This window comes from Cervus canadensis, chromosome 3, assembly GCF_019320065.1.
Source record: "Cervus canadensis isolate Bull #8, Minnesota chromosome 3, ASM1932006v1, whole genome shotgun sequence".
Taxonomy (NCBI): domain Eukaryota; kingdom Metazoa; phylum Chordata; class Mammalia; order Artiodactyla; family Cervidae; genus Cervus; species Cervus canadensis.
Window position 1 is genome coordinate 34,952,114 of NC_057388.1, and position 21,268 is coordinate 34,973,381.

Consider the following 21,268-nt stretch of genomic DNA (forward strand, 5'->3'; position numbering starts at 1 on the left):
AAAAGGGGTTAAATTTAGAGCCCACCCTGACAGTTATGATCTTATTTCAGGATCCTTAGTGTAATTATATCTGGAAGAGAAAAAAAAAAAAAATGTTCTGCAATAGAAAGCCACAATCACAGGTTCTGGTGATTAAGGTAAACATACCTTTTTGGGGGGACCACCATGGAACCCATCATACATGTGTTTAAAAAAGAACACTGTGTGTATTCAGTTTTAAGCCCAAAGACTAGAGAATGTGTATATTCTTTACTGGAAGAAATGTAGTTAATACAAAAGATCTCAGTGAGACAAGGATAATGTCACTTAATGCATTAGATCAGATCCTCTGAGAAAAGGAAGTTGAGAGAGAATTAAGTGCAAGAGTTTTATTAGGAAAATACCTATGAAGGAAATGGCAAGAGAAACAGAATAGATGAGAAAGTGCTGACCAGTGAAGAAAAAAGATAAGGAAGGAGGAGTGAGTCAGCAGCATCTCAGATTGCAAATAGTTGTCAGAAAGTTTCATTCAAGTTGACTGGAGAATCTTTGAGCCAAAATTACATCAAAACTATTTTACATGTTAGAGGAGTGGGTGTTTCTTAGTCATCAGCTGAGAGCAGCCCATTGGAAGTGAGATGATAGGGAAGACACTCCACTTGGAGTGAAATGTATTTTGGCTTTCCAGAGGTGGATAGTCAAATACGACTACAGGGAAGGAGGTATCCTATGTAAAGCTCCACTGCATTAGAGGGAGAGGAACAGACGGGGATATTTATAATAATGTTCTAATTTTTTAAAAGTCTGTTTTGCATTTCATTTAAAGAATGTTTAAATGGCTCAGTGGTGTCTCACCTGTAGTGAATTTAGACTCTTTATGAAGTATACATTATGACATATGTATGAAGTATTATTAGATGGTACCTCTTGGAATCTTTTTTAAGGTCTCCTTATCTCTCAGCAGTGGCTTTCCAGAATTTTCTCAACATCTCCCCTCCCCTGCCCACCTGCTCAGGAACTTCACTTGACTTACTAGTCTTACAAGCTGTTTGTTTGTTGATTGTTATTCATGCCATTGTGCACATGGAAGTCAGTAGTCACACTCTCTTCCCCAAAGACCCAAGGCATTTGGCCCTGACAGATTATGATAGCATATTATATTTAAAGCAGATACCTATTTCTGACAAGTACTTAAAAATAAATTTACACTTCAGTCAAAGCTCACAGTCATGCTGACAAAATTGTTCATCCTGAGAAGTGAAATGTTTGTCTCTCTCTCTATTGACATATTGATTTAATCTGTACTCAGGACATAGGGAAAACAAAAGGGTGAAGTGGGTGCCTCTTGGGAGAGCTATTTCTAGCACAGACAGCAACTTTGGTATTGAAAATATAGTATCATAATAGCTAGGACAGCTTTTTGCTCCCTGGGTAACCAGCCCTCTCCAAGTATTCCATAACACTTAGATCTCTTTTGTGGATTTGTACCTCTCTTGCATTGTTGCACTCAAAAAGCTTTTATTTACAGATTGAAAGGAGAGAAAGAAATTAGAGTCATTGTGTTTTGTCAGTAGATAAGTTATAGTGAATGAAATGTGGAAAATTATTCCAACTTTTTGAACAATAAAATTAATTTGTAAAATATGTGCTTTAGAAATCTGTTACTTGGTAGACTTAAACATAGAGAAACAATTAAAGATGTAAAAATGTATTTAGTATTTTAATCATGAAAACTTTATCAATCTAATCAACAAACAGATCATGCTGAACCATTTGTTGTCTTCTACTATAAGCAAGGGGGTCACCATTTATAGCACAGTCACTTGATACATTATCTCTGTTATGTTTGCTATTTGATACTAATTTTTAATTTAAGGAAGACTTGAGTTCTCAAGGTTTTTTTCTGTTGTCACTACCAGGCTATTTGTATAGTTTACCATATATAAAAATATTGCTAAAAAATGAAGATCATACTTGAAGCACCTTGCTTATTCTTATCTTGTTTGCCATTATGATGACTTTTTTATGTTCACCATGGATCTTTAATTTAAAAAAATACAGCTGGGCCATGTAAGACTTCAAAGTGGTGGTACTTTAAATTTCTCTTTGATAGGGAGAAGAGTTAAGTTGTGCCTACCTTTCTTACTCTCTGCACACTGATACCGGAGAAGGTAATGCACCCCACTCCAGTACTCTTGCCTGGAAAATCCCATGGACGGAGGCGCCTGGTGGGCTGTAGTCCATGGGGTCACTAAGAGTTGGACACGACTGGGCAACTTCACTTTCAGTTTTCACTTTCATGCATTGGAGAAGGAAATGGCAACGCACTCCAGTGTTCTTGACTGGAGAATCCCAGGGACAGCGGAGCCTGGTGGGCTGCGTCTATGGGGTCACACAGAGTCGGACACGACTGAAGCGACTTAGCAGCAGCAGCAGCAGCAGCAGACCGACACGGAGGCTCCTTTCTCCTTTCTGGCTTCCAGCTGGGTTCAGACAATGGTAAGCAGCAAAAACAGCCAGAGGATGAGAGTTAAGGGATTGAGAGCACTTTGCTTCCTAGTGCCCATCTGGCTGTAATATGCTGTCCTGTCCTTTGGTCCTTCTTCCAGAGCTCAGCTCTTCTTGCTCTCATGACACATCAGGCCTGGAAATGATAATGGGTTCTTGCTTCCCAATAGGTCTTTAATCCTCCATACATTTGTGAAAATAGTCCCTTAATTGAATTCGGTCCAGTTAAACAGTGTTGGGTCTTTCACTTTCTAACCATGGTACTGCTTAATATAGTATCAAGAGTGGCCCCAGGAAACAAGCCTCATACTTGAGAATATGGTATTGGTTGGGTCATATATTTAATGAACTCCCAGAAGAAATACCCATTATCTACAGGATGTCATGAGCATCACAATTAATTAAGGATCAGTGTGTTGAACAGCAAGGTGCTGTAAGATCAGAGGTTTCAGCACTTGGTTGCCATGTCAAAGGTGATTGCAAAATTAAGAAAGTTGGATAACTTTTGTTATACTGAGAATGTTACAAAAAGAAAAAGATATGATTAGAAACTTGGCCTTCCAATTCAAAGCGCAGGTAAAAAATCAGAAGAACTCTATGGTGACTAAGAATTGTGTAATCTGTATGACTCCAGGACAAACAAGTTTGAAGATCCTGTCCTCAAACCTGATTGTATGGATTGCAGAATTTAATGCCAGTTAAATATGCAATTTACCATGTCTCTTGTGCAAAAACAGCACTTCTCAAAATTTGGTCTTGGAACCACTGGAGATCCTTAAGATATACAGGGGGACTTTGAGGTCTAAACTATTTTCATAATAAAACAAAGATGGTATTTGCAGTATAATTCCAAGTCTCTAAGTTTTCAGTGGAACCTAGTAAAAGTTACATAAGTGAGATAAAATCACCACTCAAATGGAAAATATTTTGATATATTGTACTAAGTTGCTTCAGTCATGTTTGACTGTTTCCAATTCTGTGGACTGTAGCCCACCAGGCTCCTCTATCAATGGGATTCTCTAGGCAAGAATATTAGAGTGGGTTGCTATTTCCTTCTTCAGGGAATCTTCCCAACCCACGGAATGAACTCATATCTCTTATGTCTCCTGCATTGGCAGGCATGTTCTTTACCACTGAGCTACCTTAAAGAGCAATTTTGTTTGAATTTGAAATGTTAAATATAAAAAAATGTATTCTATGTACTAAACTGCCATTGGATATACCAATAACTTGCCCAAAAGTAAAGGGGCCTTGAGACAAAAAGTTTGAAAACCATTGGCACTAACATGGGCACTTATTTCCCTTGTGTTAGGCACTAGTTAAGGACTGAGTCCCTGAGGCATGTGATGAGAACATTTAGATGGATTTAGATGCTGCTGCTAATTAAAAGGTTCAAATTTGCTTGAAGCTTCTTTGCCAGTGAAAACTGCCCTTCCCCCAGTATCTGAGGAAACTAAACTTCCAGTGCAAAAATACCTTTTCATTACTATTCAAAGAAGTTACCTGCATAAGTCAAAGACAAATACTGTGTGTTTTCACTTATATGTGGAATCTAAAAAATAGAACAGAACAGAAATAGACTCACAAAGAGAGAGTACAAACTAAGGTTTAACAGGGGAGAAGGGTAAGGGGATGGGCAAAATAGGTGAAGGAGTTTAAGAGGTACAAACTTCTAGGTACAAAATAAATAATTTACAAGGATATAATGTATAACACAGAAAATATAGTCAGTGTTTTATAACAACTTTGGAGTGTATGCCATAAAAATAACAAATTACTATGTTGTATATCTGAAAAAATACTGTTAAGCCAAATGTACTTCAATAAAATATAATTAGAAATTTTTAAAAGAAACCAAAAAAGAAATTGTCTGCAGAGAATGAATGTTCTCAGCAACAGCCTCCTCCTTGCCTGACACATATTCAGATACTCCTTGTTCTCTTGAGACTTATTCCAAGGGTTGTATTTGAGCATATTTCAGAAAGGTAAGAATTAGGTATCTTTCAGGAAAAGATGCAGCATCTTGCCAGCAAGCATCAGTATAGAGGAATGGGGCTCATGGACAGGAAGGTATCCTGAGGATGTAACAGTAAGGAGAATGAAGCTTTAGGTGGATCAGGCTAAATTTATCAAAGTGAATATGTCAATCCAGAATTCAACATTGAACTAAAGGCCACCTAATAGTGACCTTAAATGTCTTTGTACTTTAAACTTGAACATAGTCTTGGCTACAGTAAAATTAGGATGGAACATCCTAGATACAGTAGAAGTAGTATAACCCTCAGGGTGATAGGACTGATGGAGTGGATCCATTGCTATAGCTTGTTCAGCCACACCCTAACTATTTCCAATGAGAGGACTCAGAACCCTCCCTTTACCAAGGCATTTGAGAGCTCAGATAACAAAGGAACATCAGCGTCCAGAACAGCTCTCAGTACTACATGACCTTTGTTACTGGAGATGAAGGACGGGTTGTCACCACACGGCTGGTCTCCCTGGCATCAAAGAGAATAATGACCATGAAGTAGGACTGAAGACCTTGCTTGAGCTGAGTGGCGAAGGACATGCTCCCTCCCCAAGGCTCTTCTGGCCACCACTACTGATTATCCAATTTCCTTTGAGTAAAACTAATTCTTGGGTCCCTGATAAAGCACATTTCCCAAGTGGCCCACAGCTACCCAGTGTCAGGTTGATTACACCATTTTCATCAAATTTAGTGTCACAGAAATTTTTTGTTGTTTGGTCACTCAGTTGTATCTAATTCTTTGTGACCCCATGGACCTCAGCTTATATTTCTTTAAATTATTTTAAATTGAGTAGGGGCATCAGACTATGGAATCTTTACTTTTACCATGAGCTCCATTACGTTAAGACATCTGAGCCACGTGCTCGTGTTTAATTGCTTCCGTCATGTCCAGCTCTTTGTGACCCTGTGGACCATAGCCTTCTAGACTCTTCTATCCATGGGATTCTCCAGGCAAGTATATTTGAGTGGGTTGTTATGCTCTCCAGGGCATCTTTCCCAACCAGTGATCAAACCTACGTCTCTTACATCTCCTGCATTAGCAGGTGGGTTCTTTATCACCGTCACCACCTGGGAAGCCCATCTGAGCCATAGAACCATGAAATTTCCTACTGGAGTCTCAGTAATGGCCCTAGCCATAGAATATCACCCTGTGACTTATTGATGGTAGGATGTAGTTAAACTGACAGCAAATTATCATGGTTCCCCATTAAAATGAATTCTTGGGTCTGGAAACTAATTAATATTACCCTTGATATCTTATTGGTTGAGTTTTCCTCTCTTTAGGAGACAATGAAGACAACAGCAAAATAACTGAGTTTAGAGAGAATTATTACTCTTCTTACTCTCACTGCCTCATGAGGTTTTTGGCACTGGCTGTTGTTCCTATACGTGTTGTTTAGTTGCTAAGTCATGTCCAACTCTTTTGCGACCCCATGGACTATAGTCTGCCAGGCTCCTCTGTCCATGGGATTTCCCAGCAAGAAGACTGGAGTGGGTTGCCAAGTGCTGATCTTCCAGATCCAGGAATTGAACCTGGATCTCCTGCATTGCAAATAGAATCGTAACTGTCTGAGCCACCATGAAATTAACACGTGGCTCTTGCTTTATAGTTCCAGTTCTCACCGGGCTCTGGCAACTCCATGCTGTTTCTTTCCATTTTCCAATAATGGCAACAGCTCCCCCAATTCCTGCCTGCAAGCAGTCCTTGATACTTAACCTTTGTTAGTTTATCTCAGAACTCTGCCTACACCTCTGTAGATAATTCCTGAAATGAATCTTTACTTAGAACCTTCAAGTGCTCCATCTATTTCCTCCCCTGGCTTTAAGTAATAGAATAAGAAACCATGTTAGGTACACTATGTTTATAATTTGGAATCACATACATAAACCCATCTTGAATGAAATTAAATGTAAAAGAAGAAATAAAGCATGGCTTACACATAAAGCTATAATAAAATACTTAAAAGTAACTCTAACAGATACGAGTATTTAGATGTGACAGAAAGTATTTACACATTTTAGAACAACAGGAGACTTCAAACATTTGAATAGGACATAGAAATACTGTTCTGATTTACACTTGTGGTGAGTAGGTGTAGGGGTGAGGAATCATCCAGATGGAGCACCTGTGTGAGCAAATGCTTGGAAAAGAGCTAGTGTGATTCAAAGCGTAGTTGAGTTGTCTAGACCACAACTGGGAGATAAAAGATTAGTGTGGAATATATTGGTATTTAAATAGCATGGATTTAACATATGTTAAGGAAAAAAGACTTGTCCAAGATAATGGGAAGAATGATATATGATTTTCTTTCATTTTTATTTTAATTTCAGAAAAGGAGAATGATAGTTATCCTTTGGAGTTCATTTTGTGAAGCACTGTTAGGAAAAATATGTACAACTTTCTTTCATCCATTTGCAAAGCATGTTAGAACCTATCTCCTCAAACAGCATCATTTCAAGTCATGTGTTTTTACTCACAAAAGTGCTAAGGACAATGGAAATAGTGTTGGTTTATCCATTCGTATAAAATATGAGAAAATATTTTCATGGATTTTTTTGTAATCCTTTTTTTATGATACACTGTGAAAGGTATTTAAGTTCTCTTCCTTTGTAGCTCAAGGCATCATGATATGAAATAGAGAGTTATCATGTAATACATGAAGATGATTTTTTTCCTAAATAAGGAAGAAAAGCATAACATAGAGAATCATGTTGCCCATAACAACCAAATGGTAAATTATTGTTGCTGGGTGATTTTTTGAGAATTTAGTAAGAGAGATAATGAAGAAATTGCCTTGAACTGTGCTTTTAACTATTTTTGTGAACTCCTTAGTTGGTAATACAAAGTATTTCTCCCAACTGTTTACTGTCAAAAGATAGCCGGGTCTTTTTGCTCCTAAGGGTCACATATTCTTTATTCAGGGAATGGATTTTGATGCTTCCAGGGCTTGTGTTTGTCTGTGTGGGCCATTTACATCTTCATCTTTCAGAGAGTCAGCATGTACTATAATTGTGTTAAGAGGCTCCGGGAGCAAATTACAGTAACCTAAGAATTATTGGAGGAAGGCATGGCCAACCCACTCCAGTTTTCTTGCCTGGAGAATCCCATGGACAAAGGTGCATGGGCAGGCTACAGTCCATAGGGTCACAAAGAATCGGACATGATTGAAATGACTTAGCACTCACAGATGAACTTTACATGTTTGTAAGACCTAGGGGAGAGGTAGGAAGTGGTGATACCTCTGCTTCAGTCTCGTTTAGTGCTCAGAAAATGAGAGGACCACAGAGGCAAGAGCAGGGCAGTAAAAACAAAGACCTCCTGAGCTTAGATCACTGGTCTCAAGGCTTACAGGAGAGTAAGGGAGGGTGTCTGAACCATCTTATGTGTCTGTCTCATACAAATTTCAAATATTCAGCTAGTGGGTTGTGTGTCCCCTTGATCACAGCATTTTTATCTGGCAATCCAGAAAAGTTTTCAACATGAAACACCAAGAATAATGGGAAATCAAAAGGAGAAAATACTTTCATGTCCACATCAGATATTATACATTTATAATATTTTTCTTAATTATTTAAGAACTCCATCCTAAGTATTTATCAGAATTATGCTGATTTAAAGTTATTCTCAGGCGGTAAGTAATGCATCAAATATTTTTTTTAAACTCAAGTTTTACAAATAATGGAAAAGCCTTGTAACAGTTGAAAAGTAAAACTGTAGAATAACAAATCTAATTCCATGCATGAAAGCAAGAAGCAAAAAGGCAATGAACTTTTACAGACTGTATGCATATTACAGCTTCTGAAAGAAGTAAACAAATCTAGAGGAATATGTGTGAGTCAGTAGATGAAGCCACAAACAAAAGATGTCTCCTGTACTTAAAGGAAAATGAGCCAAACAACTTCACTTTCAAGGTTAAATGGTAAAAGATTAAAAAAAAAGGAAAACCTCCATTTTGCAACATGTGGTGAATCAAATCTCTAGAGCAACACGTCTCAAACTTCAGTGTTCCTGTGAATCACCTGGGGATTTTTTAATATGAGCTTCTGACTCAGCAGTTCTGGGATGGGATCTGAGATTCTGCATATGTAACAATTTCCTAGATGCTGCCAATGTGATAGTCTATGGAATAACTAGACTCAATGTCTATTGCCTGTGACTGTAACAGGAGCAGGCTATAGTCATACTAGATTTCAAGCACACTGGCATGAGCTAGAGGTGTTCTACTGAACACCTGAAAATGTCATCTCGTAAATTTGTAGTCTGCCTTAAATTTTTTGCCCTCAGAAAATGAAGATAAGAATAATAATGACAGTTAACTTTTATTTAGCTTTTGGTGTATGTCATGCTTTATATTTGAATTGAATGCTCTACATTTATTTCATTTAGTCTTTGTAACAACCTTTAACAAGATCCAAAATTTGACTTCTACAGACTACTAATAAACAAGAGAATAGGAAAGTAGCTTAAATAAACACGTTCCCATGTATGTGGAGATGGAGTTCTCACTAGTATCAGGTCAAAGCAATCCTACTACCAGAAATTCAGATAAAAAAAGACATGGTCCCAGTAATAAATCAAATATTTAACCTGTGCTTATAGTATGAGTTCCTTGTGAAACCAAAGTAAAACAGCTGTATTACATGTGTTATGGGATGTTAGATATAGCATAGAACAGGAATAGGAAAAATGTAATGTTTAGATCAAAGGCATGATGTTTCCATTGTGCTCTGTTCTAGTTAGAACATATTTATTATAATTTATTGTTAAGTCGGACAGCCAAAAATTAGAATCATGAACAAAAGAGAGAGAGTAAATTTTAAAGTGACTGAAAAACAGAAAAGTCTTAAATGTGTTACAGTCACTCAGCCTTGAGGATAATCCTTTGGCAACATATTAATAATAAACTGGTTCAAGTTTTGATTCTAGAAAGTGAAGTAAATCCACCAAACTTTCAGAGATTTTGAGTCTTCCTGAGGGGTTTTTTGTTTCCCTGATTATCTCTTACTCCAACTTGCATTTTTCCCTGGTTTATAAGTTCCCATTTCTGATTCTGTTTTATGAGACTCTTACCTTATTTCTGTAATACTTTGCCCATAACGGGCCATCATGCCTTCCCTTTAATTTCCTAAAGTACCATTAACACAAGGCTGTTGTATAGAACAACTTCTCATTCTGAGGGACTGAGGATGATTTCAGCATTCAAAAATGTATGCTGTGCTTTCCTTCTAGGCATTTTAACATAAGGGGAAAAATAAAATGTATAAATGATTTCAAGTTTAATTCATTTTGGTTTTCAATAGATAGACCAAGTGTAGGTACATAATTTAAAGATGGACAAAGATAAAATATGAAGAATAACTCTTCCCACTCCATTTCCCAGATTACAAGTCTGTTGCCCAGATGCAATCCCCATTATCTTTTTCTCATATATTTTTCCAAAAGTAATATAACTTGAAGATTTTGAAAAATGGCATGCTTATTTCTTTAAGATTATGTTCTTTAAATAAATATTTCTTTAAGATAGCTTTAAGCACATCCTTAGCCTGTCTTTTGGATAGTAAGACACTGGTCAGAGCCCAGCCTTGAAAACAACCGAGAACTCGTGTTTGACCTAACTATTCAAGTCATTTTGCCATTTCTAAAGAAGAAATATGTCAATGGGCATTTCTGTCTTTCTCCTTGATATCTATATCTTCCCTTGGGGTTTTGCTTTTCCAACTCATTCAGAATCCCCTCTTTTCAAGAGAGCTTCCCTTCGCTATCAAATCCTTTGTCTCTCAGTCTGCCAGTTTAAATTTCCAAATATGTTATTATACAGAGCAATTTAACTACTCTTGTCTAATATGTTTCTTCCTGGTGGCTCTTCCCAAGGAGGACTGACCTTGCATAAACAAGAACAACACAGTTCTGTCCCTAAGAGCATTGTTTATTGCCTCTTCGGTAACCTCTCAAAAAGGAGCCATCTTTTAAAGTAACCCTCCATTCCCCACCTCTTAGCAACTCGGTTATTTTCCTTTCTTGATAAAAACTGTCAAGTCACTGGATAGCCTCGGGAACACAAATTCTTTCCCCAATGACACAAGGGAGGGGAGGACAACATATTTAATAGGAGCCTAAGGACACTAGGCTTTTAACTAAGGGGTGGGATCTTCCTTAGGCAATGAATGCGCAAGCCCGCGGGCGTGGCCTGTGCTCAGTGCAGTGAGAAGAGAGGGGAGCCGGACATTAGAACAAACTTCTTCCCTATCTCTGAGGTCACACCTCAGCCCTCCGGTTCAAATACTTCAGGACAATAATTAAAGAAAAGGAGTTCTAAGTCAAAGAAAATATCTGACATAAACAGAGGTGGACTCAGTGGAATTTTCGCAATGGTCTCTTTAAAGAGTATGAAGGATAGGTTCTAATTACAACTTCCTTGTCAAATTGCAACTTTTCTCTCAAGAAATTTCTAGTGATGAAGCAAATAATATGGACCAAGGGAGTTGTGCCAGGAGCATTTAGAGGTTCATGGATCCTCACAAGTGGTGAACAAGGTTCAGCTAGCAGAAGGACAGCTACCCCGATGGAGATGGATTTAGAAAAAAATGTTCCAGCATAAATGATCAGATTTTTATCATTTCAATAGAAATATATTCAGTTTATTATTTTCTTTCCTCTCTACAATCCACGGTTTCATATTTGAAGATAATGTAAATCTCATTGGAGGCATTAATCATTTGACCTGTTATTATAATTTCTTCCCACCACATTTACTTTTGTTATCTTATTTTAGGCCTTTTTAATCTTTTGTATCATACAGTTCTGCAAACTGCTATCAAGTCAGCAGAGCCTGATTACAACTTGTTGAAAATCAAAATTTCATATTTTCATATATGAGGTGAATATTATGACTAATTCTGATTCATTTCAGATGCTTCTGAATTTTAATTTAATGTAAATTAAAATAATTTAAATCAAATCAGCTGTTAGTTTTTAAATTTAATGTAATTTTAAATTCCTTGCTTAGATAGTTTTCAAGTTCAATTCAGAATTTTGATTTATAACAAGCAAATTAAATTAATTTTAAAATTTAGATTTCTTTAAGAGTCAGTCTGAATAAAAATCATTTATTTTGATCTGTGATTTCAACTCAAAGAGTAGACTAATTAAAATTACTATTTTTTTTTTTATTATATCTTTCTTCTCACCCTCCCATGTCTTACCAGATACTAAGATAGGAGAGTAGTTTGCCTAGGTCCAATAAGGAGGGTATGTGTTGTAATCCAAAATCAATAATAAACTAAATATCAGTCTTACTTTTAATGTCACAGTGCACCAGAAATTCTTAAAAAATTGATAGATTCTTAAAAAGTGATGTTATTCTTCTCTAATAAAAGCTCTAACAATGGTATTGGTTTTCCATTTTAATAAGATAAATATAAAAACCCAAAATTAGCATATTTTATTACTCATCTTTTCAAAAACATTTTATACATCAGCTTATTTGGAGAATTGCCAGTTATATGTGGACTCAACAAACATACTCATCTAGAGTCTAAGCTTATAATGGTTTAGAGCCATTCAAGTTAGCTTTGGTTGTAAATCCTGTCTCCAACCCGAGTTGATAGTGTGTATTCCTAAATGTAAACTCCAAATTTAAAACAAATGATGGGAGTTACTGTAAAAATGAAAAAAAAATTTTAGTCACTTGAGTTAAGCCATTCTATGTGACCACTTGGTTATTTCTTATATATATAATTAAAACAATGAGAGAGAGCACAAGATGCAAGATGTAATATTTTTATTTGGTAAATATCAGTTTCAAAAATGTTTTAATATTTCAGTAATAAAATATTTTATTAAATTTGAATAATGTCTTTTAAAATTAAAACTGCTTTTTAGAAAGTAAAATTGGAAGATTATTTTTGAACATGTGATGGGTATTTATATTTGCACACTAGACTTTGGGGTATCTCAATTAGGAAGTAGGCGCAGTTTTGAATAAAGTTTAGTAGAACTCTGAAAAATAAATAAACAAATGTAACTACTTTTTAAAAATCACTTCTCTTTTTAATTATTAAACCATACTGTTATTATTCATCATTATAACAGATAAGTGTTCTCATTTTATTAAAACTCATTTGTGTAATTAAGAAGTATTAATCTAATACTTTGCTTTCCCTTTTTGTACTGTGATATTATTGTTTGTGTTATTATGGCATTGCTTTATATACACAAATGTATTTCAACAGAAGAAGATTTTTACTCCGTGTCTTTTTTCAAGTCATTATTTTATTAATTTTGTGTCATGATTGTTACTGAAAATAATTTTATTATAAAATGAGGGTTCTAAAAACTGATCTGCTCACCCCCATCCCTCCCACCCCTCACCCAGTGTTAAATACACTAGGAATACCATTTTGTTTATCCATCTCTTTCTCCTTCTTTCCCCAAACCCAGTATGTGAGGATTTGTGTCTACTTTGGTGACTCTCCTGAATCTAGAATAATTCTATAGCATATCTTGGGTGCTCGGTGATCATTTATTATAGAGTAGCACCATATTATTCTAATTTCCTTGATTAAAAATATATTAGATTATTTTATGAGGATGAAAGAACAATTAAATTCCTATAATGCTTATTATGGGTTATAATATTATTTGGGATTCAAATTTACTTAAAATGTAAATTTTACTTAAAATGTAATTATAAGAAAAATCTGTGTTCGCTTTGGCAGCACATGTACTGAAAAGAAAAATCTATAAAATTTTGTTTAAAGAATAGAGTTGGCTGAGTAGAAAAGACTGTAAAGAAAAAGCATTAGGAAAAAGAATTACTGTTTTACTCTGTAAACTGGGGAGCTATAACAAATTTCTCAAATCTGTGACTATTCATACATTAAAGAAACTGTTGTTGGATTTACACTCTTAAGTTTAAGTTTTGTTGTTGCTGAGTCGAACAAATAGTTGGAGATTTCTCTGTACTCTAAAAACTAAGACCAGCTTTATGACTGCAGTACCATATCCATCACTGGAAATGAATCACATGGACAGAAGCCCCAGATACAAGTACCTTTCACACTGCTTGTACAGTGAACTCCATTTATCTGTATCCTCTACAAGCAAGGACTCAGGAGACAGCAACTTTGATCTGAATAGCATTTCTGCCACTTAACAGGGTGATCTTGCAAGTTACTTAGCCTCTCATTGGGGGAAAAAAATATTATCCATATTAACTGGATTAATATATATAAAGTACTTAGAGCATTTTAATATATGTAAAGTGCTTAGAACAACTTAGAATATATAAATGCTTACTATTGTTATTATTTCAACAAGTAAAATCACTAATGTATTGACTCTTTATATTGTCAATTCTTTATTTTAACCCTGTCAAATATGCCTAAGTGGATTGATCATACTAATTTCCTGAAATAGAACACTGAATCTTAGAAAAGTAAATGATTTTCTTCAAGTTGGTGAAACAGAGTTAGAAAAAATATTTTCACTCTTTCCAGTCATTTGTTAAAACCAGTGCATTTGGAGGGTTTGCTTTAATATTAAGAAGCATCTTACGGAGTTCCTCTTTTGCAAAACCATTTATATAACCTGTAGTTGTTAGTATTTTTCTTGTTACAGTCTTGTGACTCATGAGATGGACAAGTACTGCAATAAAATAAAGTGAATTGTTTTGTAACATGGTAATTGTTGAGATGATGATATTCCTAATAAAATATCAACACTGATTCCAAAAAGATTTGGGCAAGGACAACAGAATATAATGTTTTTAGAAGAATATACCCAAGGCTACCTCCCAGGCACAAAATGACTAATCATCTTTTCTTCTGAGTAATTTCTATCTTTTTACCAATGATATCTCCATTCTCTCTTCACACTCCCACATTATAAACATAAATAAAACACTGAATTGCTGAATTGCCACCAGCTCTTGATAGCATCCCATCCAAATCAGCCCTTATCCCTTCTTAGAATCACGTAGCACAAGTCTAAACCTTATCAGCGTCACTCTAATGCCTCATTCTTATGATAAGTATCTCATCCTGGCAATAAGTCAATAAACCTTGTTTTTTTAATTTTTTTTAAGAGCTATAGATGTGTTCCCTGTGATCTGTAGTCTGTGGGCCTTAAATTGTACTTTCTGTCAAAGAATGTAAAAGGCTATAGCAGAGAAATGTTCACAGGTATACACATACACACACACATACTTTTAATCTCTCAGTTTCTTTCTACTAACTATACTATGTTCTATAATTGACCATAACCAGTCATTAACTGGCTATGAAGCAGGAAAGTTAGAAAAGACAGTATTTTGTCTGTACTAATGTGACTTCAATAGATCATAGTTTGTCTTTAAAAGTGTACTCTGTTAAATGCCTTAGAGAAAGAGAGAGCTTTTACTCTGATTGCACTGCTCAGCAGCCTATAAATCATCTAGGAGATTAAATAAGAAATAACTTTTCTTTGTTTGTAGATTTATTTTTGCTTTAAAAATTACTGCTGTAACAGCAACCATGGGAAAATGATAAACCAAGATTGTAAAATTTGTATATACTCAATTATTGTTTAAGCAGATGAGCATGCATGGTATTATTTAGGAATGCACAGATTCACATTTTATGAAAATAGTTAATTTTAGAATTGATAGTCTGTCACACTAGGAAGGATGTTGCCAGCACTCCTACCTTCCTTCTTTTTCCTTTGTGGTTCTTGACACAAGCATGCACAATGGTCAAGGAAAACTTTGGTTCATCAAAAAAAAGAAAAAAAATGTATACAAACAGCCATTGCTGTATAGTTTAAATAATATATCTGATTAAGAGTACCATTTAATGATTTTTTTTACTCTATTTTCTATTTCTCTCTTGAATTTCTGGTTTGTTTTGCTTTTATGTTTTATTTGGAATTTCCTCCAAAGTGTTTACATGTTTAAAGTAATCCATAGGCTGAGCTCATCCACATTCTTACTACCTAGTGAAAATCACACAGGTCTATAAAAATTCAAGAATAAAGAAGTAATTTTGGCCACAACAGATTGAAGAATTCAAAATTGAGATGAATACCTCTAACCCACCACCACTTGTTCTAAACTCTCTCCATTTCCCCCATGTAACACTTTTATTTGCATTTTTGCTGTATTTGATGATTGAGGAGTGGTGTCAGGGTGGCGGGCTCACTGCACTGTGAAATGAAGCTCCAGAACATGCTGATCCCTCCATTAGATAAGCCCTCTGAGGTAACAAGGCTTGTAATTCTATTATGAATACTGATCGGGTTATTACTTAGGTAGGTGCACAACTTACTCGAGCTTTATTGAATTTTAATCTGCTTTTGCCCTCCCAGCTGTTAAACAAAGCTGCGCAGCAGGCCTGTATTTCTCTCTGAGAACTGCTGAAAAACAGAAAAATATCCACTGGCAACAGGAGGAACAACGACCCATTATTTTTAAGTGTTGGCATTAAAGCTGAACCTGAAAAATCTTCATCACTTTAATAAATCAGAAGCTGAGTGAGCAAGATTTTTGAGCCTCAGTGATTTATCATCAGTCTAGATTCTAGAACTAGGACCAGATGACTCAGAAGCAATCACAAAGGATGCCTGGGAGCAGGGGGCTGAGAGAGGAACCCAGCCAACCTGGCATATAACTTTCTCACAGTGTACACAGTTACATAAATTGTAATACTAATTTTACTATTATTGGAGCATATTTTAAGTTTTAAATAATGTCCCCTGTAAGCATTATACATTTTTTTTTTAAATCAGGCGGACTGTAATTCATTAAAAAAGGCACATTAGAAACTATTATGCCTTTTCTTTACCAGGGAATATTTGAAGTCCAGGGTTAAAACATAGAGGAATAGAATTCTTTTCAAAGAATAATAATAAAGTGGAGATGGGGCTAAGAGTCAACATGAAAACATAAATTAAAACAGTTCTATGAGAACATTATTTTAAATAGTTTTAAATTTTAGATTTCAATTTTTCAGCTGAAATAGAGGTCATATTTTAAATTCTCTTTGCTTATTCATTATCTTTCCTTATCTGCAAAAGACTTAGTTGTGATGTGCCATGGAATTAATACTCAGGAATTTATGCAACATATATTAAGTATCTTCTGTGTGCCAGGAAGGGGCTAGAATAGTATCCAGTAGAAATATGTTCCAAATATACATGTGCTCTTGGTTGTGGCAAAACCACATTCTGCAAAGTCAGAATTCTTTTTAATGTTCTAGAGAGCTTCTTATTAATTAATGTGTCACCAACTACTTCAAGCCTCAGCTTAAATAGCTCCCCCGAGAGGCCTTCTCTGCCTTAGCAACACCCCAAAACGTCACTGTTACTTAGTATGTCAGTTCTCTGCTTCCTTCATGAGTGTGTGTGTTAATTGCTCAGTTGTGTCTGACTCTTAGCGACCCCATGGATTGTAGCCCACCAGGCTCCTCTGTCCATGGAATTCTCCAAGCGAGAATACTGGAGTGAGTTGCCATTCCCTTCTCCAGGGGATCTTCCCAACCCAGGAATCAAACCTGGCTCTCCCTCACTGCGAGCAGATTCTTTACCATTTGAGCCCCCAGGGAAGTGCCACCTGAGAAGCCCACTTCCTTCATTGATGGTACCAATATCTTGAAGCATTTATTTAGTTTCAATTTTTCGTTTTACTTTCTATCTGCTCACTGTAGTGCAAGCTTCCTGAGATCAGGGACCAAATCTGTGTTACTTAACACTGTAACTCTTGCATTTAGCCTCTGCCCCAAAGCAAGTTTAGTTCATCTTCACCTAAGGTTTTAACAAAATTTTGGTCTTGATCTTAAATTATTTTCAATTTGTTAGTACTGTGATGGAATTTTAAATTTACTTTTATTTCACTTGTGTTGAGTCATAACTAGAATAGGAAGTAAGGAAGAAAGACATATGTGTAAAATGTTTCTACATACTACTACTCCTTTTAAAAAACAAAATTAATAAACCTTATTCATTATCAGAGAAATATTCACTATAGAAAATTCAAAGATCAGAAGAAAGTTTCACACTTTTTATTTTGAAATATTTATAGATTCTCAAGAGATTATGAAGATAGTACATACTCAGCTACCCTTCACCTATTCTCCCCAATTTCATATTTTATATTATATACCTGTAGTGTAGTATCAAGCTGAGGAAGTGAACACTGGCACCGTAAGTGCAAATTGCCCAATAGCATGTTATCACATGTGTAGATTCATGTGAATTAACACCATGACCAAAATACAGAACCATCCTGTCACCACAGAGATCTCCTTCATGTCACCCGTTAATAGTAGTCACATTCACCCTCCTCCCTATTGCAATTCCTAACCACTGCTGTGTTTTCTGTCCCTATGTCATTGTACAAATGGAATAATCTAATACATAGAAATTTCAAGATTGGCTCTTTCACTCATTATAATGGCCTTGAGATGCATCCAGATAGCTGATACATCATTAAATTGTTTCTTTTTATCACTGTGTAGTATCCACTGTATGGCTATAACATGGTTTGTTGTATCATTTACCTTGGAAGGACATCTAGATTGCTTCCAGCTTTTAACTTTTACAAATAAAGCTGATATGAACAAGTATGTATAGGCTACTATAATAAACATGATTTTCATTTCCATTTTATATGAACATAAGTTTTCCTTTTTATCTCATTTCATTTTTATTTCTATTCATGAAATAAGTCAACGTTGTGTGCAAGGATACTCACTATAGAAAACTTAAAACTACAAAGCATTTTTAAAGGGAGGAAAAGCAATCACCAACGTTCCTGCAAATGAAAGTCAGTCACTGTTATGATTTTGGTATTTTCTTTCTAGTTTTCTTCTAGACACAAGATTTTGATTGCTGTTTACATCATTATGATTATAATACATAAGTGAAGTTTTGTATCCTGATATTTTCTTTACTGTTATAAAATAATTGTTACAAATAAAATGTAGGAAAACATGCACATATATACATATATATATATATATATATATATAAAAACATGTTTATGTGAACTACAGCATAATAGGGAAAGAAATAAGGCTTCTCTCAAACCCACTACCCAGGGTAAGATACAGTATGCACTATTTCCACTGACACTCCCTTAGGATCCTTTTGTGTTCTCTCTCTCTCTTTTTTTTTAAGGTGTGTTTTAGGACCTCTTGTCAACCATACTGTTGAAAACAAATGCCATATTTCTAAAGCAAAACTTTAGATGAGGAAAGGTAAGAGGCCCTTTGATTTTCTTCTTAACTCACGGTGTCTAATAATAGGTCTACTTTCAGTTCAGTTCAGTCACTCAGTCGTGTCCGACTCTTTGCAACCCCATGAATCGCAGCACGCCAGGCCTCCCTGTCCATCACCAACTCCTGGAGTTTACTCAAACCCAGGTCCATCGAGTTGGTGATGCCATCCAACCATCTCATCCTCTGTCGTCCCCTTCTCCTCCTGCCCCCAACCCTCCCAGCATCAGGGTCTTTTCCAATGAGTCAACTCTTCACATCAGGTGGCCAAAGTACTGGAGTTTCAGCTTCAGCATCAGTCCTTCCAATGAACACCCAGGATGATCTCCTTTAGGATGGACTGTTTGGGTCTCCTTGCAATCCAAGGGACTCTCAAGAGTCTTCTCCAACACCACAGTTCAAAAGCATCAATCCTTCGGCACTCAGCTTTCTTTATAGTCCAACTCTCACATCCATACATGACCACTAGAAAAACCATAGCCTTGACCAGACGGACCTTTGTTGGCAAAGTTCTGCTATATCTAGGTTGGTCATAACTTTCCTTCCAAGGAGTAAGCGTCTTTTAATTTCATGGCTGCAATCACCATCTGCAGTGATTTTGGAGCCCCCCAAAATAAAGTCTGACACTGTTTCCACTGTCTCCCCATCTATTTCCCATGAAGTGATGGGACCAGATGCCATGATCTTAGTTTTCTGAATGTTGAGCTTTAAGGCAACATTTTCACTCTCCTCTTTCACTTTCATCAAGAGGCTCTTTAGTTCCTCTTCACTTTCTGCCATAAGGGTGGTGTCATCTGCATATATGAGGTTATTGATATTTCTCCTGGTAATCTTGATTCCAGCTTGTGCTTCTTCCAGCCCAGCGTTTCTCATGATGTACTCTGCATATAAGTTAAATAATCAGGGTGACAATATACAGCCTTGACGTACTCCTTTTCCTATTTGGAACCAGTCTGTTGGTCCATGTCCAGTTCTAACTGTTGCTTCCTGACCTGCATACAGGTTTCTCAAGAAGCAGGTCAGGTGGTCTGGTATTCCCATCTCTTTCAGAATTTTCCACAGTTTATTGTGCTCCACACAGTCGAAGGCTTTGGCATAGTCAATAAAGCAGAAATAGATGTTTTTCTGGAACTCTCTTGCTTTTTCGATGATCCAGCAGGTGTTGGCAATTTGATCTCTGATTCCTCTGCCTTTTCTAAAACCAGCTTGAACATCTGGAAGTTCAGGTTCACGTATTGCTGAAGCCTGGCTTGGAGAATTTTGAGCATTACTTTACTTCCTCCGAAAAAAATCTCACTGGAAGCATCAAAACTTTGTTCCTTTGAGGTTTCTATAATTTAAGTTTCTTCTAAGTAAAGGGCCCACTAATCCTAGACTATAGTAGATCTTTATAAAACCAGGGAAAATTAAAACTTTATCTGTGAGTATTTTTCATAATTTGTTGTAAAGACTAACTGTTCAGTTTTCTTTCTACATTATTATTGAGATAATGCTCTTGAGTTGTGCGTATGGCTTTTTCTCAATATGAATTAGTTTTATGCCATGTACTGCACCAGAAAGCTAATCTTTTGATCATAATTATGTATTGTGAGTACATGATGCTTGCTTAGTTCTATGTACTTTATGTTTAAGTCAACATCGCAAAAGCTATGTATTTCAAACTTCAGTTACTCCAGTTCTCGGGAACTTTGAAATTGAGATTTGTGCATATCTATCTTTTCTTCTGGGGAAGCCCTGGTGGCTCAGCAGTTAAGAACCCTCCTGCCAGTGCAGGAGATGCTGGTTTGACCCCTGGATCAGGAATATCCCCGTGAAGAAGGAAATGGCAACCAATTCTGGTATTCTTGCCTGGAGAATTCCATGGACAGAGGAGCTTAGTAGGCTACAGTCCATGGGGTCTCAGAAGAGTGGGACACAGCTTAGCGACTAAACAGCCACCTCTTCTTCTAACCCTGGTATCACTCTCAGGTTCTGTTATTCCTCAAAAAAACCTGCCATCATGCTATTTATTTAGAGCATAAAATTTAATTTAATAATAAAATATTATTAAGGATTCAAGTCACTCTGGAAATAATCAGAAATACCACAAAATTAGTTTTAGGAGACTATATAGAGAGATTCTAATGAGCTTTAACCTGTTATTGTCTTCTGGATATTCAGAAAATTTAATATGGGAAGATGCTTCTATGGAGATGTGTGTCAGGCCACAGCAGAAAGGCAGTGGTCTATAGGTAGAAGCGCAAGCTTCCTGACAGTTTTCAGTGAGGCATAGGCATATGTAACAAATTCTGCAGTTTAAGCAATAATGCTTTCAACTGATCTTTGGCCTGCTGATAAACTTAAAATACAATCCTTCCTAGAAAAGTGATGCTAAAACAGTGGCATATTGATCAAAGAAATTGATGGCACAACACACAAGAAAAAAATGGCAAAGAAAATGGTCAAGATGCTCCAAGGTGAAAATCAATCCTCAGATGTAAGCCCCACCAGGGTACTACAGATGGCCTA